The sequence below is a fragment of the Salmo salar genome, chromosome 11 (genome assembly GCF_965601325.2).
Source record: "Salmo salar chromosome 11, fSalSal1, whole genome shotgun sequence".
In the NCBI taxonomy this organism is placed as follows: Eukaryota; Metazoa; Chordata; class Actinopteri; order Salmoniformes; family Salmonidae; genus Salmo; species Salmo salar.
The window spans coordinates 67,648,788-67,672,584 of NC_138301.1; positions in this window are offsets into that span (position 1 = coordinate 67,648,788).

The window sequence follows — 23,797 nt, forward strand, 5'->3', positions numbered from 1 at the left end:
ATAGATGGTCTATACATACAGAGGGGAGCTGTTTCACTGTCCAGACAGCATCAGATAGGTGGTCTATACATACAGAGGGGAGCTGTTTCACTGACCAGACAGCATCAGATAGGTGGTCTTTACATACAGAGGGGAGCTTTTACACTGTCCAGACAGCATCAGATAGATGGTCTATACATACAGAGGGGAGCTGTTTCACTGTCCAGACAGCATCAGATAGGTGGTCTATACATACAGAGGGGAGCTGTTTCACTGACCAGACAGCATCAGATAGGTGGTCTTTACATACAGAGGGGAGCTTTTACACTGTCCAGACAGCATCAGATAGATGGTCTATACATACAGAGAGGAGCTGTTTCACTGTCCAGACAGCATCAGATAGATGGTCTATACATTCAGAGACAGAGAGTAGCTGTTTAACTGTCCATACCACATCAGATAGATGGTCTATACATACAGAGGGGAGCTGTTTCACTGTCCAGACAGCATCAGATAGATGGTCTATACATACAGAGACAGAGGGGAGCGGTTACACTGTCCAGACAGCATCAGATAGATGGTCTATACATACAGAGGGGAGCTGTTTCACTGTCCAGACAGCATCAGATAGATGGTCTATACATACAGAGGGGAGCTGTGACACTGTCCAGACAGCATCAGATAGATGGTTAATACATTCAGAGACAGAGAGGAGCTGTTTCACTGTCCAGACAGCATCAGATAGATGGTCTATACATACAGAGGGGAGCTGTTTCACTGTCCAGACAGCATCAGATAGGTGGTCTATACATACAGAGGGGAGCTGTTTCACTGACCAGACAGCATCAGATAGGTGGTCTTTACATACAGAGGGGAGCTTTTACACTGTCCAGACAGCATCAGATAGATGGTCTATACATACAGAGAGGAGCTGTTTCACTGTCCAGACAGCATCAGATAGATGGTCTATACATTCAGAGACAGAGAGTAGCTGTTTAACTATCCATACAGCATCAGATAGATGGTCTATACATACAGAGGGGAGCTGTTTCACTGACCAGACTGCATCAGATAGATGGCCTATACATACAGAGACAGAGGGGAGCTGTTACACTGACCAGACAGCATCAGATGGATGGTCTATACATACAGAGACAGAGGGGAGCTGTTTCACTGTCCAGACAGCATCAGATAGATGGTCTATACATACAGAGACATAGGGGAGTTGTTACACTGTCCAGACAGCATCAGATAGATGGTCAATACATACAGAGGGGAGCTGTTACACTGTCTAGACCGCATCAGATAGATGGTCTATACATGCAGAGGGGAGCTGTTTCACTGTCCAGACAGCATCAGTTAGATGGTCTATACATAAAGAGGGGAGCTGTTATACTGACCAGACAGCATCAGATAGATGGTCTATACATACAGAGGGGAGCTGTTACACTGTCCAGACCGCATCAGATAGATGGTCTATACATGCAGAGGGGAGCTGTTTCACTGTCCAGACAGCATCAGATACATGGTCTATACATACAGAGACAGAGGGGAGCTGTTTCACTGTCCAGACAGCATCAGATAGATGGTCTATACATACAGAGACAGAGGGGAGCTGTTACACTGTCCAGACAACATCAGGTAGATGGTCAATACATACAGAGGGGAGCAGTTTCACTGTCCAGACAGCATCAGATAGATGGTCTATACATACAGAGACAGAGGGGAGCTGTTTCACTGTCCAGACAGCATCAGATAGATGGTCTATACATACATAGACAGAACGGAGCTGTTACACTGTCCAGACAGCATCAGATAGATGGTCTATACATACAGAGGGGAGCTGTTTCACTTTCCAGACAGCATCAGATAGATGGTCTATACATACAGAGACAGAGGGGAGCGGTTACACTGTCCAGACAGCATCAGATAGATGGTCAATACATACAGAGGGGAGCTGTTACACTGTCCAGACCGCATCAGATAGATGGTCTATACATGCAGAGGGGAGCTGTTTCACTGTCCAGACAGCATCAGATAGGTGGTCTTTACATACAGAGGGGAGCTTTTACACTGTCCAGACAGCATCAGATAGATGGTCTATACATACAGAGAGGAGCTGTTTCACTGTCCAGACAGCATCAGATAGATGGTCTATACATTCAGAGACAGAGAGTAGCTGTTTAACTATCCATACAGCATCAGATAGATGGTCTATACATACAGAGGGGAGCTGTTTCACTGACCAGACTGCATCAGATAGATGGCCTATACATACAGAGACAGAGGGGAGCTGTTACACTGACCAGACAGCATCAGATGGATGGTCTATACATACAGAGACAGAGGGGAGCTGTTTCACTGTCCAGACAGCATCAGATAGATGGTCTATACATACAGAGACATAGGGGAGTTGTTACACTGTCCAGACAGCATCAGATAGATGGTCAATACATACAGAGGGGAGCTGTTACACTGTCTAGACCGCATCAGATAGATGGTCTATACATGCAGAGGGGAGCTGTTTCACTGTCCAGACAGCATCAGTTAGATGGTCTATACATAAAGAGGGGAGCTGTTATACTGACCAGACAGCATCAGATAGATGGTCTATACATACAGAGGGGAGCTGTTACACTGTCCAGACCGCATCAGATAGATGGTCTATACATGCAGAGGGGAGCTGTTTCACTGTCCAGACAGCATCAGATACATGGTCTATACATACAGAGACAGAGGGGAGCTGTTTCACTGTCCAGACAGCATCAGATAGATGGTCTATACATACAGAGACAGAGGGGAGCTGTTACACTGTCCAGACAACATCAGGTAGATGGTCAATACATACAGAGGGGAGCAGTTTCACTGTCCAGACAGCATCAGATAGATGGTCTATACATACAGAGACAGAGGGGAGCTGTTTCACTGTCCAGACAGCATCAGATAGATGGTCTATACATACATAGACAGAACGGAGCTGTTACACTGTCCAGACAGCATCAGATAGATGGTCTATACATACAGAGGGGAGCTGTTTCACTTTCCAGACAGCATCAGATAGATGGTCTATACATACAGAGACAGAGGGGAGCGGTTACACTGTCCAGACAGCATCAGATAGATGGTCAATACATAAAGAGGGGAGCTGTTACACTGTCCAGACCGCATCAGATAGATGGTCTATACATGCAGAGGGGAGCTGTTTCACTGTCCAGACAGCATCAGGTAGATGGTCTATACATACAGAGGGGAGCTGTTACACTGTCCAGACAGCATCAGATAGATGGTCTATACATACAGAGACAGAGGGGAGCTGTTACACTGTCCAGACAACATCAGGTAGATGGTCTATACATACAGAGGGGAGCTGTTTCACTGTCCAGACAGCATCAGATAGATGGTCTATACATACAGAGACAGAGGGGAGCGGTTACACTGTCCAGACAGCATCAGATAGATGGTCTATACATACAGAGGGGAGCTGTTTCACTGTCCAGACAGCATCATATAGATGGTCTATACATACAGAGGGGAGCTGTTTCACTGTCCAGACAGCATCAGATAGATGGTCTATACATACAGAGGGGAGCTGTGACACTGTCCAGACAGGATCAGATAGATGGTTAATACATTCAGAGACAGAGAGGAGCTGTTTCACTGTCCAGACAGCATCAGATAGATGGTCTATACATACAGAGGGGAGCTGTTTCACTGTCCAGACAGCATCAGATAGGTGGTCTATACATACAGAGGGGAGCTGTTTCACTGTCCAGACAGCATCAGATAGATGGTCTATACATTCAGAGACAGAGAGTAGCTGTTTAACTGTCCATACCACATCAGATAGATGGTCTATACATACAGAGGGGAGCTGTTTCACTGTCCAGACAGCATCAGATAGATGGTCTATACATACAGAGACAGAGGGGAGCGGTTACACTGTCCAGACAGCATCAGATAGATGGTCTATACATACAGAGGGGAGCTGTTTCACTGTCCAGACAGCATCAGATAGATGGTCTATACATACAGAGGGGAGCTGTGACACTGTCCAGACAGCATCAGATAGATGGTTAATACATTCAGAGACAGAGAGGAGCTGTTTCACTGTCCAGACAGCATCAGATAGATGGTCTATACATACAGAGGGGAGCTGTTTCACTGTCCAGACAGCATCAGATAGGTGGTCTATACATACAGAGGGGAGCTGTTTCACTGACCAGACAGCATCAGATAGGTGGTCTTTACATACAGAGGGGAGCTTTTACACTGTCCAGACAGCATCAGATAGATGGTCTATACATACAGAGGGGAGCTGTTTCACTGTCCAGACAGCATCAGATAGGTGGTCTATACATACAGAGGGGAGCTGTTTCACTGACCAGACAGCATCAGATAGGTGGTCTTTACATACAGAGGGGAGCTTTTACACTGTCCAGACAGCATCAGATAGATGGTCTATACATACAGAGAGGAGCTGTTTCACTGTCCAGACAGCATCAGATAGATGGTCTATACATTCAGAGACAGAGAGTAGCTGTTTAACTGTCCATACCACATCAGATAGATGGTCTATACATACAGAGGGGAGCTGTTTCACTGTCCAGACAGCATCAGATAGATGGTCTATACATACAGAGACAGAGAGTAGCTGTTTCACTGTCCAGACAGCATCAGATAGATGATCTATACATACAGAGGGGAGCTGGTTCACTGACCAGACAGCATCAGATAGATGGCCTATACATACAGAGACAGATGGGAGCGTTTACACTGACCAGGCAGCATCAGATAGATGGTCGATACAAACAGAGGGGAGCTGTTACACTGTCCAGACAGCACCAGATAGATGGTCTATACATACAGAGACAGAGGGGTGCTGTTACACTGTCCAGACAGCATCAGATAGGTGGTCTATACATACAGAGGGGAGCTCTTTCACTGACCAGACAGCATCAGATAGATGGCCTATACATACAGAGACAGAGGGGTGCTGTTACACTGTCCAGACAGCATCAGATAGGTGGTCTATACATACAGAGGGGAGCTGTTTCACTGACCAGACAGCATCAGATAGGTGGTCTTTACATACAGAGGGGAGCTTTTACACTGACCAGACAGCATCAGATAGATGGTCAATACATACAGAGACAGAGGGGAGCTGTTTCACTGTCCAGACAGCATCAGATAGATGGTCTATACATACAGAGACAGAAGGGAGTTGTTACACTGTCCAGACAGCATCAGATAGATGGTCAATACATACAGAGGGGAGCTGTTACACTGTCCAGACAGCATCAGGTAGATGGTCTATACATGCAGAGGGGAGCTGTTTCACTGTCCAGACAGCATCAGGTAGATGGTCTATACATAAAGAGGGGAGCTGTTATACTGACCAGACAGCATCAGATAGATGGTCTATACATACAGAGGGGAGCTGTTACACTGTCCAGACAGCATCAGATAGATGGTCTATACATACAGAGACAGAGGGGAGCTGTTTCACTGTCCAGACAGCATCAGATAGATGGTCTATACATACAGAGACAGAGGGGAGCTGTTACACTGTCCAGACAACATCAGGTAGATGGTCTATACATACAGAGGGGAGCTGTTTCACTGTCCAGACAGCATCAGATAGATGGTCTATATATACAGAGACAGAGGGGAGCTGTTTCACTGTCCAGACAGCATCAGATAGATGGTCTATACATACAGAGGGGAGCTGTTTCACTGACCAGACTGCATCAGATAGATGGTCTATACATACAGAGACAGAGGGGAGCTGTTTCACTGTCCAGACAGCATCAGATAGATGGTCTATACATACAGAGGGGAGCTGTTACACTGTCCAGACAACATCAGGTAGATGGTCTATACATGCAGAGGGGAGCTGTTTCACTGTCCAGACAGCATCAGGTAGATGGTCTATACATAAAGAGGGGAGCTGTTATACTGACCAGACAGCATCAGATAGATGGTCTATACATACAGAGGGGAGCTGTTACACTGTCCAGACAGCATCAGATAGATGGTCTATACATACAGAGACAGAGGGGAGCTGTTACACTGTCCAGACAACATCAGGTAGATGGTCTATACATACAGAGGGGAGCTGTTTCACTGTCCAGACAGCATCAGATAGATGGTCTATACATACAGAGACAGAGGGGAGCGGTTACACTGTCCAGACAGCATCAGATAGATGGTCTATACATACAGAGGGGAGCTGTTTCACTGTCCAGACAGCATCATATAGATGGTCTATACATACAGAGGGGAGCTGTTTCACTGTCCAGACAGCATCAGATAGATGGTCTATACATACAGAGGGGAGCTGTGACACTGTCCAGACAGCATCAGATAGATGGTCTATACATACAGAGGGGAGCTGTTTCACTGTCCAGACAGCATCAGATAGGTGGTCTATACATACAGAGGGGAGCTGTTTCACTGTCCAGACAGCATCAGATAGGTGGTCTATACATACAGAGGGGAGCTGTTTCACTGACCAGACAGCATCAGATAGGTGGTCTTTACATACAGAGGGGAGCTTTTACACTGTCCAGACAGCATCAGATAGATGGTCTATACATACAGAGAGGAGCTGTTTCACTGTCCAGACAGCATCAGATAGATGGTCTATACATTCAGAGACAGAGAGGAGCTGTTTCACTGTCCAGACAGCATCAGATAGATGGTCTATACATACAGAGGGGAGCTGTTTCACTGTCCAGACAGCATCAGATAGGTGGTCTATACATACAGAGGGGAGCTGTTTCACTGACCAGACAGCATCAGATAGGTGGTCTTTACATACAGAGGGGAGCTTTTACACTGTCCAGACAGCATCAGATAGATGGTCTATACATACAGAGAGGAGCTGTTTCACTGTCCAGACAGCATCAGATAGATGGTCTATACATTCAGAGACAGAGAGTAGCTGTTTAACTGTCCATACCACATCAGATAGATGGTCTATACATACAGAGGGGAGCTGTTTCACTGTCCAGACAGCATCAGATAGATGGTCTATACATACAGAGACAGAGAGTAGCTGTTTCACTGTCCAGACAGCATCAGATAGATGATCTATACATACAGAGGGGAGCTGGTTCACTGACCAGACAGCATCAGATAGATGGCCTATACATACAGAGACAGATGGGAGCGTTTACACTGACCAGGCAGCATCAGATAGATGGTCGATACAAACAGAGGGGAGCTGTTACACTGTCCAGACAGCACCAGATAGATGGTCTATACATACAGAGACAGAGGGGTGCTGTTACACTGTCCAGACAGCATCAGATAGGTGGTCTATACATACAGAGGGGAGCTCTTTCACTGACCAGACAGCATCAGATAGATGGCCTATACATACAGAGACAGAGGGGTGCTGTTACACTGTCCAGACAGCATCAGATAGGTGGTCTATACATACAGAGGGGAGCTGTTTCACTGACCAGACAGCATCAGATAGGTGGTCTTTACATACAGAGGGGAGCTTTTACACTGACCAGACAGCATCAGATAGATGGTCAATACATACAGAGACAGAGGGGAGCTGTTTCACTGTCCAGACAGCATCAGATAGATGGTCTATACATACAGAGACAGAAGGGAGTTGTTACACTGTCCAGACAGCATCAGATAGATGGTCAATACATACAGAGGGGAGCTGTTACACTGTCCAGACAGCATCAGGTAGATGGTCTATACATGCAGAGGGGAGCTGTTTCACTGTCCAGACAGCATCAGGTAGATGGTCTATACATAAAGAGGGGAGCTGTTATACTGACCAGACAGCATCAGATAGATGGTCTATACATACAGAGGGGAGCTGTTACACTGTCCAGACAGCATCAGATAGATGGTCTATACATACAGAGACAGAGGGGAGCTGTTTCACTGTCCAGACAGCATCAGATAGATGGTCTATACATACAGAGACAGAGGGGAGCTGTTACACTGTCCAGACAACATCAGGTAGATGGTCTATACATACAGAGGGGAGCTGTTTCACTGTCCAGACAGCATCAGATAGATGGTCTATATATACAGAGACAGAGGGGAGCTGTTTCACTGTCCAGACAGCATCAGATAGATGGTCTATACATACAGAGGGGAGCTGTTTCACTGACCAGACTGCATCAGATAGATGGTCTATACATACAGAGACAGAGGGGAGCTGTTTCACTGTCCAGACAGCATCAGATAGATGGTCTATACATACAGAGGGGAGCTGTTACACTGTCCAGACAACATCAGGTAGATGGTCTATACATGCAGAGGGGAGCTGTTTCACTGTCCAGACAGCATCAGGTAGATGGTCTATACATAAAGAGGGGAGCTGTTATACTGACCAGACAGCATCAGATAGATGGTCTATACATACAGAGGGGAGCTGTTACACTGTCCAGACAGCATCAGATAGATGGTCTATACATACAGAGACAGAGGGGAGCTGTTACACTGTCCAGACAACATCAGGTAGATGGTCTATACATACAGAGGGGAGCTGTTTCACTGTCCAGACAGCATCAGATAGATGGTCTATACATACAGAGACAGAGGGGAGCGGTTACACTGTCCAGACAGCATCAGATAGATGGTCTATACATACAGAGGGGAGCTGTTTCACTGTCCAGACAGCATCATATAGATGGTCTATACATACAGAGGGGAGCTGTTTCACTGTCCAGACAGCATCAGATAGATGGTCTATACATACAGAGGGGAGCTGTGACACTGTCCAGACAGCATCAGATAGATGGTCTATACATACAGAGGGGAGCTGTTTCACTGTCCAGACAGCATCAGATAGGTGGTCTATACATACAGAGGGGAGCTGTTTCACTGTCCAGACAGCATCAGATAGGTGGTCTATACATACAGAGGGGAGCTGTTTCACTGACCAGACAGCATCAGATAGGTGGTCTTTACATACAGAGGGGAGCTTTTACACTGTCCAGACAGCATCAGATAGATGGTCTATACATACAGAGAGGAGCTGTTTCACTGTCCAGACAGCATCAGATAGATGGTCTATACATTCAGAGACAGAGAGGAGCTGTTTCACTGTCCAGACAGCATCAGATAGATGGTCTATACATACAGAGGGGAGCTGTTTCACTGTCCAGACAGCATCAGATAGGTGGTCTATACATACAGAGGGGAGCTGTTTCACTGACCAGACAGCATCAGATAGGTGGTCTTTACATACAGAGGGGAGCTTTTACACTGTCCAGACAGCATCAGATAGATGGTCTATACATACAGAGAGGAGCTGTTTCACTGTCCAGACAGCATCAGATAGATGGTCTATACATTCAGAGACAGAGAGTAGCTGTTTAACTGTCCATACCACATCAGATAGATGGTCTATACATACAGAGGGGAGCTGTTTCACTGTCCAGACAGCATCAGATAGATGGTCTATACATACAGAGACAAAGGGGAGCGGTTACACTGTCCAGACAGCATCAGATAGATGGTCTATACATACAGAGGGGAGCTGTTTCACTGTCCAGACAGCATCAGATAGATGGTCTATACATACAGAGGGGAGCTGTGACACTGTCCAGACAGCATCAGATAGATGGTTAATACATTCAGAGACAGAGAGGAGCTGTTTCACTGTCCAGACAGCATCAGATAGATGGTCTATACATACAGAGGGGAGCTGTTTCACTGTCCAGACAGCATCAGATAGGTGGTCTATACATACAGAGGGGAGCTGTTTCACTGACCAGACAGCATCAGATAGGTGGTCTTTACATACAGAGGGGAGCTTTTACACTGTCCAGACAGCATCAGATAGATGGTCTATACATACAGAGGGGAGCTGTTTCACTGTCCAGACAGCATCAGATAGGTGGTCTATACATACAGAGGGGAGCTGTTTCACTGACCAGACAGCATCAGATAGGTGGTCTTTACATACAGAGGGGAGCTTTTACACTGTCCAGACAGCATCAGATAGATGGTCTATACATACAGAGAGGAGCTGTTTCACTGTCCAGACAGCATCAGATAGATGGTCTATACATTCAGAGACAGAGAGTAGCTGTTTAACTGTCCATACCACATCAGATAGATGGTCTATACATACAGAGGGGAGCTGTTTCACTGTCCAGACAGCATCAGATAGATGGTCTATACATACAGAGACAGAGGGGAGCGGTTACACTGTCCAGACAGCATCAGATAGATGGTCTATACATACAGAGGGGAGCTGTTTCACTGTCCAGACAGCATCAGATAGATGGTCTATACATACAGAGGGGAGCTGTGACACTGTCCAGACAGCATCAGATAGATGGTTAATACATTCAGAGACAGAGAGGAGCTGTTTCACTGTCCAGACAGCATCAGATAGATGGTCTATACATACAGAGGGGAGCTGTTTCACTGTCCAGACAGCATCAGATAGGTGGTCTATACATACAGAGGGGAGCTGTTTCACTGACCAGACAGCATCAGATAGGTGGTCTTTACATACAGAGGGGAGCTTTTACACTGTCCAGACAGCATCAGATAGATGGTCTATACATACAGAGAGGAGCTGTTTCACTGTCCAGACAGCATCAGATAGATGGTCTATACATTCAGAGACAGAGAGTAGCTGTTTAACTATCCATACAGCATCAGATAGATGGTCTATACATACAGAGGGGAGCTGTTTCACTGACCAGACTGCATCAGATAGATGGCCTATACATACAGAGACAGAGGGGAGCTGTTACACTGACCAGACAGCATCAGATGGATGGTCTATACATACAGAGACAGAGGGGAGCTGTTTCACTGTCCAGACAGCATCAGATAGATGGTCTATACATACAGAGACATAGGGGAGTTGTTACACTGTCCTTACAGCATCAGATAGATGGTCAATACATACAGAGGGGAGCTGTTACACTGTCTAGACCGCATCAGATAGATGGTCTATACATGCAGAGGGGAGCTGTTTCACTGTCCAGACAGCATCAGGTAGATGGTCTATACATAAAGAGGGGAGCTGTTATACTGACCAGACAGCATCAGATAGATGGTCTATACATACAGAGGGGAGCTGTTACACTGTCCAGACCGCATCAGATAGATGGTCTATACATGCAGAGGGGAGCTGTTTCACTGTCCAGACAGCATCAGATACATGGTCTATACATACAGAGACAGAGGGGAGCTGTTTCACTGTCCAGACAGCATCAGATAGATGGTCTATACATACAGAGACAGAGGGGAGCTGTTACACTGTCCAGACAACATCAGGTAGATGGTCAATACATACAGAGGGGAGCAGTTTCACTGTCCAGACAGCATCAGATAGATGGTCTATACATACAGAGACAGAGGGGAGCTGTTTCACTGTCCAGACAGCATCAGATAGATGGTCTATACATACATAGACAGAACGGAGCTGTTACACTGTCCAGACAGCATCAGATAGATGGTCTATACATACAGAGGGGAGCTGTTTCACTTTCCAGACAGCATCAGATAGATGGTCTATACATACAGAGACAGAGGGGAGCGGTTACACTGTCCAGACAGCATCAGATAGATGGTCAATACATACAGAGGGGAGCTGTTACACTGTCCAGACCGCATCAGATAGATGGTCTATACATGCAGAGGGGAGCTGTTTCACTGTCCAGACAGCATCAGGTAGATGGTCTATACATACAGAGGGGAGCTGTTACACTGTCCAGACAGCATCAGATAGATGGTCTATACATACAGAGACAGAGGGGAGCTGTTACACTGTCCAGACAACATCAGGTAGATGGTCTATACATACAGAGGGGAGCTGTTTCACTGTCCAGACAGCATCAGATAGATGGTCTATACATACAGAGACAGAGGGGAGCGGTTACACTGTCAAGACAGCATCAGATAGATGGTCTATACATACAGAGGGGAGCTGTTTCACTGTCCAGACAGCATCATATAGATGGTCTATACATACAGAGGGGAGCTGTTTCACTGTCCAGACAGCATCAGATAGATGGTCTATACATACAGAGGGGAGCTGTGACACTGTCCAGACAGCATCAGATAGATGGTTAATACATTCAGAGACAGAGAGGAGCTGTTTCACTGTCCAGACAGCATCAGATAGATGGTCTATACATACAGAGGGGAGCTGTTTCACTGTCCAGACAGCATCAGATAGGTGGTCTATACATACAGAGGGGAGCTGTTTCACTGACCAGACAGCATCAGATAGGTGGTCTTTACATACAGAGGGGAGCTTTTACACTGTCCAGACAGCATCAGATAGATGGTCTATACATACAGAGAGGAGCTGTTTCACTGTCCAGACAGCATCAGATAGATGGTCTATACAGTCAGAGACAGAGAGTAGCTGTTTAACTGTCCATACCACATCAGATAGATGGTCTATACATACAGAGGGGAGCTGTTTCACTGTCCAGACAGCATCAGATAGATGGTCTATACATACAGAGACAGAGGGGAGCGGTTACACTGTCCAGACAGCATCAGATAGATGGTCTATACATACAGAGGGGAGCTTTTTCACTGTCCAGACAGCATCAGATAGATGGTCTATACATACAGAGGGGAGCTGTGACACTGTCCAGACAGCATCAGATAGATGGTTAATACATTCAGAGACAGAGAGGAGCTGTTTCACTGTCCAGACAGCATCAGATAGATGGTCTATACATACAGAGGGGAGCTGTTTAACTGTCCAGACAGCATCAGATAGGTGGTCTATACATACAGAGGGGAGCTGTTTCACTGACCAGACAGCATCAGATAGGTGGTCTTTACATACAGAGGGGCGCTTTTACACTGTCCAGACAGCATCAGATAGATGGTCTATACATACAGAGGGGAGCTGTTTCACTGTCCAGACAGCATCAGATAGGTGGTCTATACATACAGAGGGGAGCTGTTTCACTGACCAGACAGCATCAGATAGGTGGTCTTTACATACAGAGGGGAGCTTTTACACTGTCCAGACAGCATCAGATAGATGGTCTATACATACAGAGAGGAGCTGTTTCACTGTCCAGACAGCATCAGATAGATGGTCTATACATTCAGAGACAGAGAGTAGCTGTTTAACTGTCCATACCACATCAGATAGATGGTCTATACATACAGAGGGGAGCTCTTTCACTGTCCAGACAGCATCAGATAGGTGGTCTATACATACAGAGGGGAGCTGTTTCACTGACCAGACAGCATCAGATAGGTGGTCTTTACATACAGAGGGGAGCTTTTACACTGACCAGACAGCATCCGATAGATGGTCTATACATACAGGGACAGAGGGGAGCTTTTTCACTGTCCAGACAGCATCAGATAGATGGTCTATACATACAGAGACAGAGGGGAGTTGTTACACTGTCCAGACAGCATCAGATAGATGGTCTATACATGCAGAGGGGAGCTGTTTCACTGTCCAGACAGCATCAGGTAGATGGTCTATACATAAAGAGGGGAGCTGTTATACTGACCAGACAGCATCAGATAGATGGTCTATACATACAGAGGGGAGCTGTTACACTGTCCAGACAGCATCAGATAGATGGTCTATGCATACAGAGACAGAGGGGAGCTGTTTCACTGTCCAGACAGCATCAGATAGATGGTCTATACATACAGAGACAGAGGGGAGCTGTTACACTGTCCAGACAACATCAGGTAGATGGTCTATACATACAGAGGGGAGCTGTTTCACTGTCCAGACAGCATCAGATAGATGGTCTATACATACAGAGACAGAGGGGAGCTGTTTCACTGTCCAGACAGCATCAGATAGATGGTCTATACATACAGAGGGGAGCTGTTTCACTGACCAGACTGCATCAGATAGATGGTCTATACATACAGAGACAGAAGGGAGCTGTTTCACTGTCCAGACAGCATCAGATAGATGGTCTATACATACAGAGACAGAGGCGAGCGGTTACACTGTCCAGACAGCATCAGATAGATGGTCAATACATACAGAGGGGAGCTGTTACACTGTCCAGACAACATCAGGTAGATGGTCTATACATGCAGAGGGGAGCTGTTTCACTGTCCAGACAGCATCAGGTAGATGGTCTATACATAAAGAGGGGAGCTGTTATACTGACCAGACAGCATCAGATAGATGGTCTATACATACAGAGGGGAGCTGTTACACTGTCCAGACAGCATCAGATAGATGGTCTATACATACAGAGACAGAGGGGAGCTGTTACACTGTCCAGACAACATCAGGTAGATGGTCTATACATACAGAGGGGAGCTGTTTCACTGTCCAGACAGCATCAGATAGATGGTCTATACATACAGAGACAGAGGGGAGCGGTTACACTGTCCAGACAGCATCAGATAGATGGTCTATACATACAGAGGGGAGCTGTTTCACTGTCCAGACAGCATCATATAGATGGTCTATACATACAGAGGGGAGCTGTTTCACTGTCCAGACAGCATCAGATAGATGGTCTATACATACAGAGGGGAGCTGTGACACTGTCCAGACAGCATCAGATAGATGGTTAATACATTCAGAGACAGAGAGGAGCTGTTTCACTGTCCAGACAGCATCAGATAGATGGTCTATACATACAGAGGGGAGCTGTTTCACTGTCCAGACAGCATCAGATAGGTGGTCTATACATACAGAGGGGAGCTGTTTCACTGACCAGACAGCATCAGATAGGTGGTCTTTACATACAGAGGGGAGCTTTTACACTGTCCAGACAGCATCAGATAGATGGTCTATACATACAGAGAGGAGCTGTTTCACTGTCCAGACAGCATCAGATAGATGGTCTATACATTCAGAGACAGAGAGTAGCTGTTTAACTGTCCATACCACATCAGATAGATGGTCTATACATACAGAGGAGAGCTGTTTCACTGTCCAGACAGCATCAGATAGATGGTCTATACATACAGAGACAGAGGGGAGCGGTTACACTGTCCAGACAGCATCAGATAGATGGTCTATACATACAGAGGGGAGCTGTTTCACTGTCCAGACAGCATCAGATATATGGTCTATACATACAGAGGGGAGCTGTGACACTGTCCAGACAGCATCAGATAGATGGTTAATACATTCAGAGACAGAGAGGAGCTGTTTCACTGTCCAGACAGCATCAGATAGATGGTCTATACATACAGAGGGGAGCTGTTTCACTGTCCAGACAGCATCAGATAGGTGGTCTATACATACAGAGGGGAGCTGTTTCACTGACCAGACAGCATCAGATAGGTGGTCTTTACATACAGAGGGGAGCTTTTACACTGTCCAGACAGCATCAGATAGATGGTCTATACATACAGAGGGGAGCTGTGACACTGTCCAGACAGCATCAGATAGATGGTTAATACATTCAGAGAAAGAGAGGAGCTGTTTCACTGTCCAGACAGCATCAGATAGATGGTCTATACATACAGAGGGGAGCTGTTTCACTGTCCAGACAGCATCAGATAGATGGTCTATACATACAGAGAGGAGCTGTTTCACTGTCCAGACAGCATCAGATAGATGGTCTATACATTCAGAGACAGAGGGGAGCTGTTACACTGACCAGACAGCATCAGATGGATGGTCTATACATACAGAGACAGAGGGGAGCTGTTTCACTGTCCAGACAGCATCAGATAGATGGTCTATACATACAGAGACATAGGGGAGTTGTTACACTGTCCAGACAGCATCAGATAGATGGTCAATACATACAGAGGGGAGCTGTTACACTGTCTAGACCGCATCAGATAGATGGTCTATACATGCAGAGGGGAGCTGTTTCACTGTCCAGACAGCATCAGGTAGATGGTCTACACATAAAGAGGGGAGCTGTTATACTGACCAGACAGCATCAGATAGATGGTCTATACATACAGGGTGGAGCTGTTACACTGTCCAGACCGCATCAGATAGATGGTCTATACATGCAGAGGGGAGCTGTTTCACTGTCCAGACTGCATCAGATACATGGTCTATACATACAGAGACAGAGGGGAGCTGTTTCACTGTCCAGACAGCATCAGATAGATGGTCTATACATACAGAGACAGAGGGGAGCTGTTACACTGTCCAGACAACATCAGGTAGATGGTCAATACATACAGAGGGGAGCAGTTTCACTGTCCAGACAGCATCAGATAGATGGTCTATACATACAGAGACAGAGGGGAGCTGTTTCACTGTCCAGACAGCATCAGATAGATGGTCTATACATACATAGACAGAAGGGAGCTGTTACACTGTCCAGACAGCATCAGATAGATGGTCTATACATACAGAGGGGAGCTGTTTCACTTTCCAGACAGCATCAGATAGATGGTCTATACATACAGAGACAGAGGGGAGCGGTTACACTGTCCAGACAGCATCAGATAGATGGTCAATACATACAGAGGGGAGCTGTTACACTGTCCAGACCGCATCAGATAGATGGTCTATACATGCAGAGGGGAGCTGTTTCACTGTCCAGACAGCATCAGGTAGATGGTCTATACATACAGAGGGGAGCTGTTACACTGTCCAGACAGCATCAGATAGATGGTCTATACATACAGAGACAGAGGGGAGCTGTTACACTGTCCAGACAACATCAGGTAGATGGTCTATACATACAGAGGGGAGCTGTTTCACTGTCCAGACAGCATCAGATAGATGGTCTATACATACAGAGACAGAGGGGAGCGGTTACACTGTCCAGACAGCATCAGATAGATGGTCTATACATACAGAGGGGAGCTGTTTCACTGTCCAGACAGCATCATATAGATGGTCTATACATACAGAGGGGAGCTGTTTCACTGTCCAGACAGCATCAGATAGATGGTCTATACATACAGAGGGGAGCTGTGACACTGTCCATACAGCATCAGATAGATGGTTAATACATTCAGAGACAGAGAGGAGCTGTTTCACTGTCCAGACAGCATCAGATAGATGGTCTATACATACAGAGGGGAGCTGTTTCACTGTCCAGACAGCATCAGATAGGTGGTCTATACATACAGAGGGGAGCTGTTTCACTGACCAGACAGCATCAGATAGGTGGTCTTTACATACAGAGGGGAGCTTTTACACTGTCCAGACAGCATCAGATAGATGGTCTATACATACAGAGAGGAGCTGTTTCACTGTCCAGACAGCATCAGATAGATGGTCTATACATTCAGAGACAGAGAGTAGCTGTTTAACTGTCCATACCACATCAGATAGATGGTCTATACATACAGAGGGGAGCTGTTTCACTGTCCAGACAGCATCAGATAGATGGTCTATACATACAGAGACAGAGGGGAGCGGTTACACTGTCCAGACAGCATCAGATAGATGGTCTATACATACAGAGGGGAGCTGTTTCACTGTCCAGACAGCATCAGATAGATGGTCTATACATACAGAGGGGAGCTGTGACACTGTCCAGACAGCATCAGATAGATGGTTAATACATTCAGAGACAGAGAGGAGCTGTTTCACTGTCCAGACAGCATCAGATAGATGGTCTATACATACAGAGGGGAGCTGTTTCACTGTCCAGACAGCATCAGATAGGTGGTCTATACATACAGAGGGGAGCTGTTTCACTGACCAGACAGCATCAGATAGGTGGTCTTTACATACAGAGGGGAGCTTTTACACTGTCCAGACAGCATCAGATAGATGGTCTATACATACAGAAGGGAACTGTTTCACTGTCCAGACAGCATCAGATAGGTGGTCTATACATACAGAGGGGAGCTGTTTCACTGACCAGACAGCATCAGATAGGTGGTCTTTACATACAGAGGGGAGCTTTTACACTGTCCAGACAGCATCAGATAGATGGTCTATACATACAGAGAGGAGCTGTTTCACTGTCCAGACAGCATCAGATAGATGGTCTATACATTCAGAGACAGAGAGTAGCTGTTTAACTGTCCATACCACATCAGATAGATGGTCTATACATACAGAGGGGAGCTGTTTCACTGTCCAGACAGCATCAGATAGATGGTCTATACATACAGAGACAGAGGGGAGCGGTTACACTGTCCAGACAGCATCAGATAGATGGTCTATACATACAGAGGGGAGCTGTTTCACTGTCCAGACAGCATCAGATAGATGGTCTATACATACAGAGGGGAGCTGTGACACTGTCCAGACAGCATCAGATAGATGGTTAATACATTCAGAGACAGAGAGGAGCTGTTTCACTGTCCAGACAGCATCAGATAGATGGTCTATACATACAGAGGGGAGCTGTTTCACTGTCCAGACAGCATCAGATAGGTGGTCTATACATACAGAGGGGAGCTGTTTCACTGACCAGACAGCATCAGATAGGTGGTCTTTACATACAGAGGGGAGCTTTTACACTGTCCAGACAGCATCAGATAGATGGTCTATACATACAGAAGGGAACTGTTTCACTGTCCAGACAGCATCAGATAGGTGGTCTATACATACAGAGGGGAGCTGTTTCACTGACCAGACAGCATCAGATAGGTGGTCTTTACATACAGAGGGGAGCTTTTACACTGTCCAGACAGCATCAGATAGATGGTCTATACATACAGAGAGGAGCTGTTTCACTGTCCAGACAGCATCAGATAGATGGTCTATACATTCAGAGACAGAGAGTAGCTGTTTAACTGTCCATACCACATCAGATAGATGGTCTATACATACAGAGGGGAGCTGTTTCACTGTCCAGACAGCATCAGATAGATGGTCTATACATACAGAGGGGAGCTGTGACACTGTCCAGACAGCATCAGATAGATGGTTAATACATTCAGAGACAGAGAGGAGCTGTTTCACTGTCCAGACAGCATCAGATAGATGGTCTATACATACAGAGGGGAGCTGTTTCACTGTCCAGACAGCATCAGATAGGTGGTCTATACATACAGAGGGGAGCTGTTTCACTGACCAGACAGCATCAGATAGGTGGTCTTTACATACAGAGGGGAGCTTTTACACTGTCCAGATAGCATCAGATAGATGGTCTATACATACAGAGAGGAGCTGTTTCACTGTCCAGACAGCATCAGATAGATGGTCTATACATTCAGAGACAGAGAGTAGCTGTTTAACTATCCATACAGCATCAGATAGATGGTCTATACATACAGAGGGGAGCTGTTTCACTGACCAGACTGCATCAGATAGAATGGCCTATACATACAGAGACAGAGGGGAGCTGTTACACTGACCAGACAGCATCAGATGGATGGTCTATACATACAGAGACAGAGGGGAGCTGTTTCACTGTCCAGACAGCATCAGATAGATGGTCTATACATACAGAGACATAGAGGAGTTGTTACACTGTCCAGACAGCATCAGATAGATGGTCAATACATACAGAGGGGAGCTGTTACACTGTCTAGACCGCATCAGATAGATGGTCTATACATGCAGAGGGGAGCTGTTTCACTGTCCAGACAGCATCAGGTAGATGGTCTATACATAAAGAGGGGAGCTGTTATACTGACCAGACAGCATCAGATAGATGGTCTATACATACAGAGGGGAGCTGTTACACTGTCCAGACCGCATCAGATAGATGGTCTATACATGCAGAGGGGAGCTGTTTCACTGTCCAGACAGCATCAGATACATGGTCTATACATACAGAGACAGAGGGGAGCTGTTTCACTGTCCAGACAGCATCAGATAGATGGTCTATACATACAGAGACAGAGGGGAGCTGTTACACTGTCCAGACAACATCAGGTAGATGGTCAATACATACAGAGGGGAGCAGTTTCACTGTCCAGACAGCATCAGATAGATGGTCTATACATACAGAGACAGAGGGGAGCTGTTTCACTGTCCAGACAGCATCAGATAGATGGTCTATACATACATAGACAGAAGGGAGCTGTTACACTGTCCAGACAGCATCAGATAGATGGTCTATACATACAGAGGGGAGCTGTTTCACTTTCCAGACAGCATCAGATAGATGGTCTATACATACAGAGACAGAGGGGAGCGGTTACACTGTCCAGACAGCATCAGATAGATGGTCAATACATACAGAGGGGAGCTGTTACACTGTCCAGACAGCATCAGGTAGATGGTCTATACATGCAGAGGGGAGCTGTTTCACTGTCCAGACAGCATCAGGTAGATGGCCTATACATAAAGAGGGGAGCTGTTATACTGACCAGACAGCATCAGATAGATGGTCTATACATACAGAGGGGAGCTGTTACACTGTCCAGACAGCATCAGATAGATGGTCTATACATACAGAGACAGAGGGGAGCTGTTACACTGTCCAGACAACATCAGGTAGATGGTCTATACATACAGAGGGGAGCTGTTTCACTGTCCAGACACCATCAGATAGATGGTCTATACATACAGAGACAGAGGGGAGCGGTTACACTGTCCAGACAGCATCAGATAGATGGTCTATACATACAGAGGGGAGCTGTTTCACTGTCCAGACAGCATCATATAGATGGTCTATACATACAGAGGGGAGCTGTTTCACTGTCCAGACAGCATCAGCTAGATGGTCTATACATACAGAGGGGAGCTGTGACACTGTCCAGACAGCATCAGATAGATGGTTAATACATTCAGAGACAGAGAGGAGCTGTTTCACTGTCCAGACAGCATCAGATAGATGGTCTATACATACAGAGGGGAGCTGTTTCACTGTCCAGACAGCATCAGATAGGTGGTCTATACATACAGAGGGGAGCTGTTTCACTGTCCAGACAGCATCATATAGATGGTCTATACATACAGAGGGGAGCTGTTTCACTGTCCAGACAGCATCAGATAGATGGTCTATACATACAGAGGGGAGCTGTGACACTGTCCAGACAGCATCAGATAGATGGTTAATACATTCAGAGACAGAGAGGAGCTGTTTCACTGTCCAGACAGCATCAGATAGATGGTCTATACATACAGAGGGGAGCTGTTTCACTGTCCAGAAAGCATCAGATAGGTGGTCTATACATACAGAGGGGAGCTGTTTCACTGACCAGACAGCATCAGATAGGTGGTCTTTACATACAGAGGGGAGCTTTTACACTGTCCAGACAGCATCAGATAGATGGTCTATACATACAGAGGGGAGCTGTGACACTGTCCAGACAGCATCAGATAGATGGTTAATACATTCAGAGACAGAGAGTAGCTGTTTATCTGTCCATACCACATCAGATAGATGGTCTATACATACAGAGGGGAGCTGTTTCACTGTCCAGACAGCATCAGATAGATGGTCTATACATACAGAGGGGAGCTGTGACACTGTCCAGACAGCATCAGATAGATGGTTAATACATTCAGAGAGGAGCAGTTTCACTGTCCAGACAGCATCAGATAGATGGTCTATACATACAGAGGGGAGCTGTTTCACTGTCCAGACAGCATCAGATAGGTGGTCTATACATACAGAGGGGAGCTGTTTCACTGTCCAGACAGCATCAGATAGATGGTCTATACATACAGAGACAGAGGGGAGCGGTTACACTGTCCAGACAGCATCAGATAGATGGTCTATACATACAGAGGGGAGCTGTTTCACTGTCCAGACAGCATCATATAGATGGTCTATACATACAGAGGGGAGCTGTTTCACTGTCAAGACAGCATCAGATAGATGGTCTATACATACAGAGGGGAGCTGTGACACTGTCCAGACAGCATCAGATAGATGGTTAATACATTCAGAGACAGAGAGGAGCTGTTTCACTGTCCAGACAGCATCAGATAGATGGTCTATACATACAGAGGGGAGCTGTTTCACTGTCCAGAAAGCATCAGATAGGTGGTCTATACATACAGAGGGGAGCTGTTTCACTGACCAGACAGCATCAGATAGGTGGTCTTTACATACAGAGGGGAGCTTTTACACTGTCCAGACAGCATCAGATAGATGGTCTATACATACAGAGGGGAGCTGTGACACTGTCCAGACAGCATCAGATAGATGGTTAATACATTCAGAGACAGAGAGGAGCTGTTTCACTGTCCAGACAGCATCAGATAGATGGTCTATACATACAGAGAGGAGCTGTTTCACTGTCCAGACAGCATCAGATAGATGGTCTATACATTCAGAGACAGAGAGTAGCTGTTTAACTGTCCATACCACATCAGATAGATGGTCTATACATACAGAGGGGAGCTGTTTCACTGTCCAGACAGCATCAGATAGATGGTCTATACATACAGAGACAGAGGGGAGCGGTTACACTGTCCAGACAGCATCAGATAGATGGTCAATACATACAGAGGGGAGCTGTTACACTGTCCAGACAGCATCAGGTAGATGGTCTATACATGCAGAGGGGAGCTGTTTCACTGTCCAGACAGCATCAGGTAGATGGTCTATACATAAAGAGGGGTGCTGTTATACTGACCAGACAGCATCAGATAGATGGTCTATACATACAGAGGGGAGCTGTTACACTTTCCAGACAGCATCAGATAGATGGTCTATACATACAGAGACAGAAGGGAGCTGTTACACTGTCCAGACAGCATCAGATAGATGGTCTATACATACAGAGGGGTGCTGTTTCACTTTCCAGACAGCATCAGATAGATGGTCTATACATACAGAGACAGAGGGGAGCGGTTACACTGTCCAGACAGCATCAGATAGATGGTCTATACATACCGAGGTGCGCTGTTTCACTGTCCAGACAGCATCAGATAGGAGGTCTATACATACAGAGGGGAGCTGTTTCACTGACCAGACAGCATCACATAGGTGGTCTTTACATACAGAGAGGAGCTGTTTCACTGTCCAGACAGCATCAGATAGATGGTCTATACATTCAGAGATAGAAAGTAGCTGTTTAACTGTCCATACAGCATCAGATAGATGGTCTATACATACAGAGGGGAGGTGTTTCACTGACCAGACTCCATCAGATAGATGGTCTATACATACAGAGACAGAGGGGAGTTGTTACACTGTCCAAACAGCATCAGATAGATGGTCAATACATACAGAGGGGAGCTGTTACACTGTCCAGACAGCATCAGATAGATGGTCTATACATGCAGAGGGGAGCTGTTTCACTGTCCAGACAGCATCAGGTAGATGGTCTATACATACAGAGGGGAGCTGTTATACTGACCAGACAGCATCAGATAGATGGTCTATACATACAGAGGGGAGCTGTTACACTGTCCAGACAGCATCAGATAGATGGTCTATACATACAGAGACAGAGGGGAGCTGTTTCACTGTCCAGACAGCATCAGATAGATGGTCTGTACATACAGAGACAGAGGGGAGCTGTTTCACTGTCCAGACAGCATCAGATAGATGGTCTATACATACAGAGACAGAAGGGAGCTGTTACACTGTCCAGACAGCATCAGATAGATGGTCTATACATACAGAGGGGAGCTGTTTCACTTTCCAGACAGCATCAGATAGATGGTCTATACATACAGATACAGAGGGAAGCAGTTACACTGTCCAGACAGCATCAGATAGATGGTCTATACATAGAGAGGGGAGCTGTTTCACTGTCCAGACAGCATCATATAGATGGTCTATACATACAGAGGGGAGCTGTTACACTGTCCAGACGGCATCAGATACATGGTCTATACATTCAGAGACAGAGAGGAGCTGTTTCACTGTCCAGACAGCATCAGATAGATGGTCTATACATACAGAGGGGAGCTGTTTCACTGACCAGACAGCATCAGATAGATGGCCTATACATACAGAGACAGAGGGGAGCTGTTACACTGTCCAGACAGCATCAGATAGGTGGTCTAAACATACAGAGGGGAGCTTTTTCACTGACCAGACAGCATCAGATAGGTGGTCTT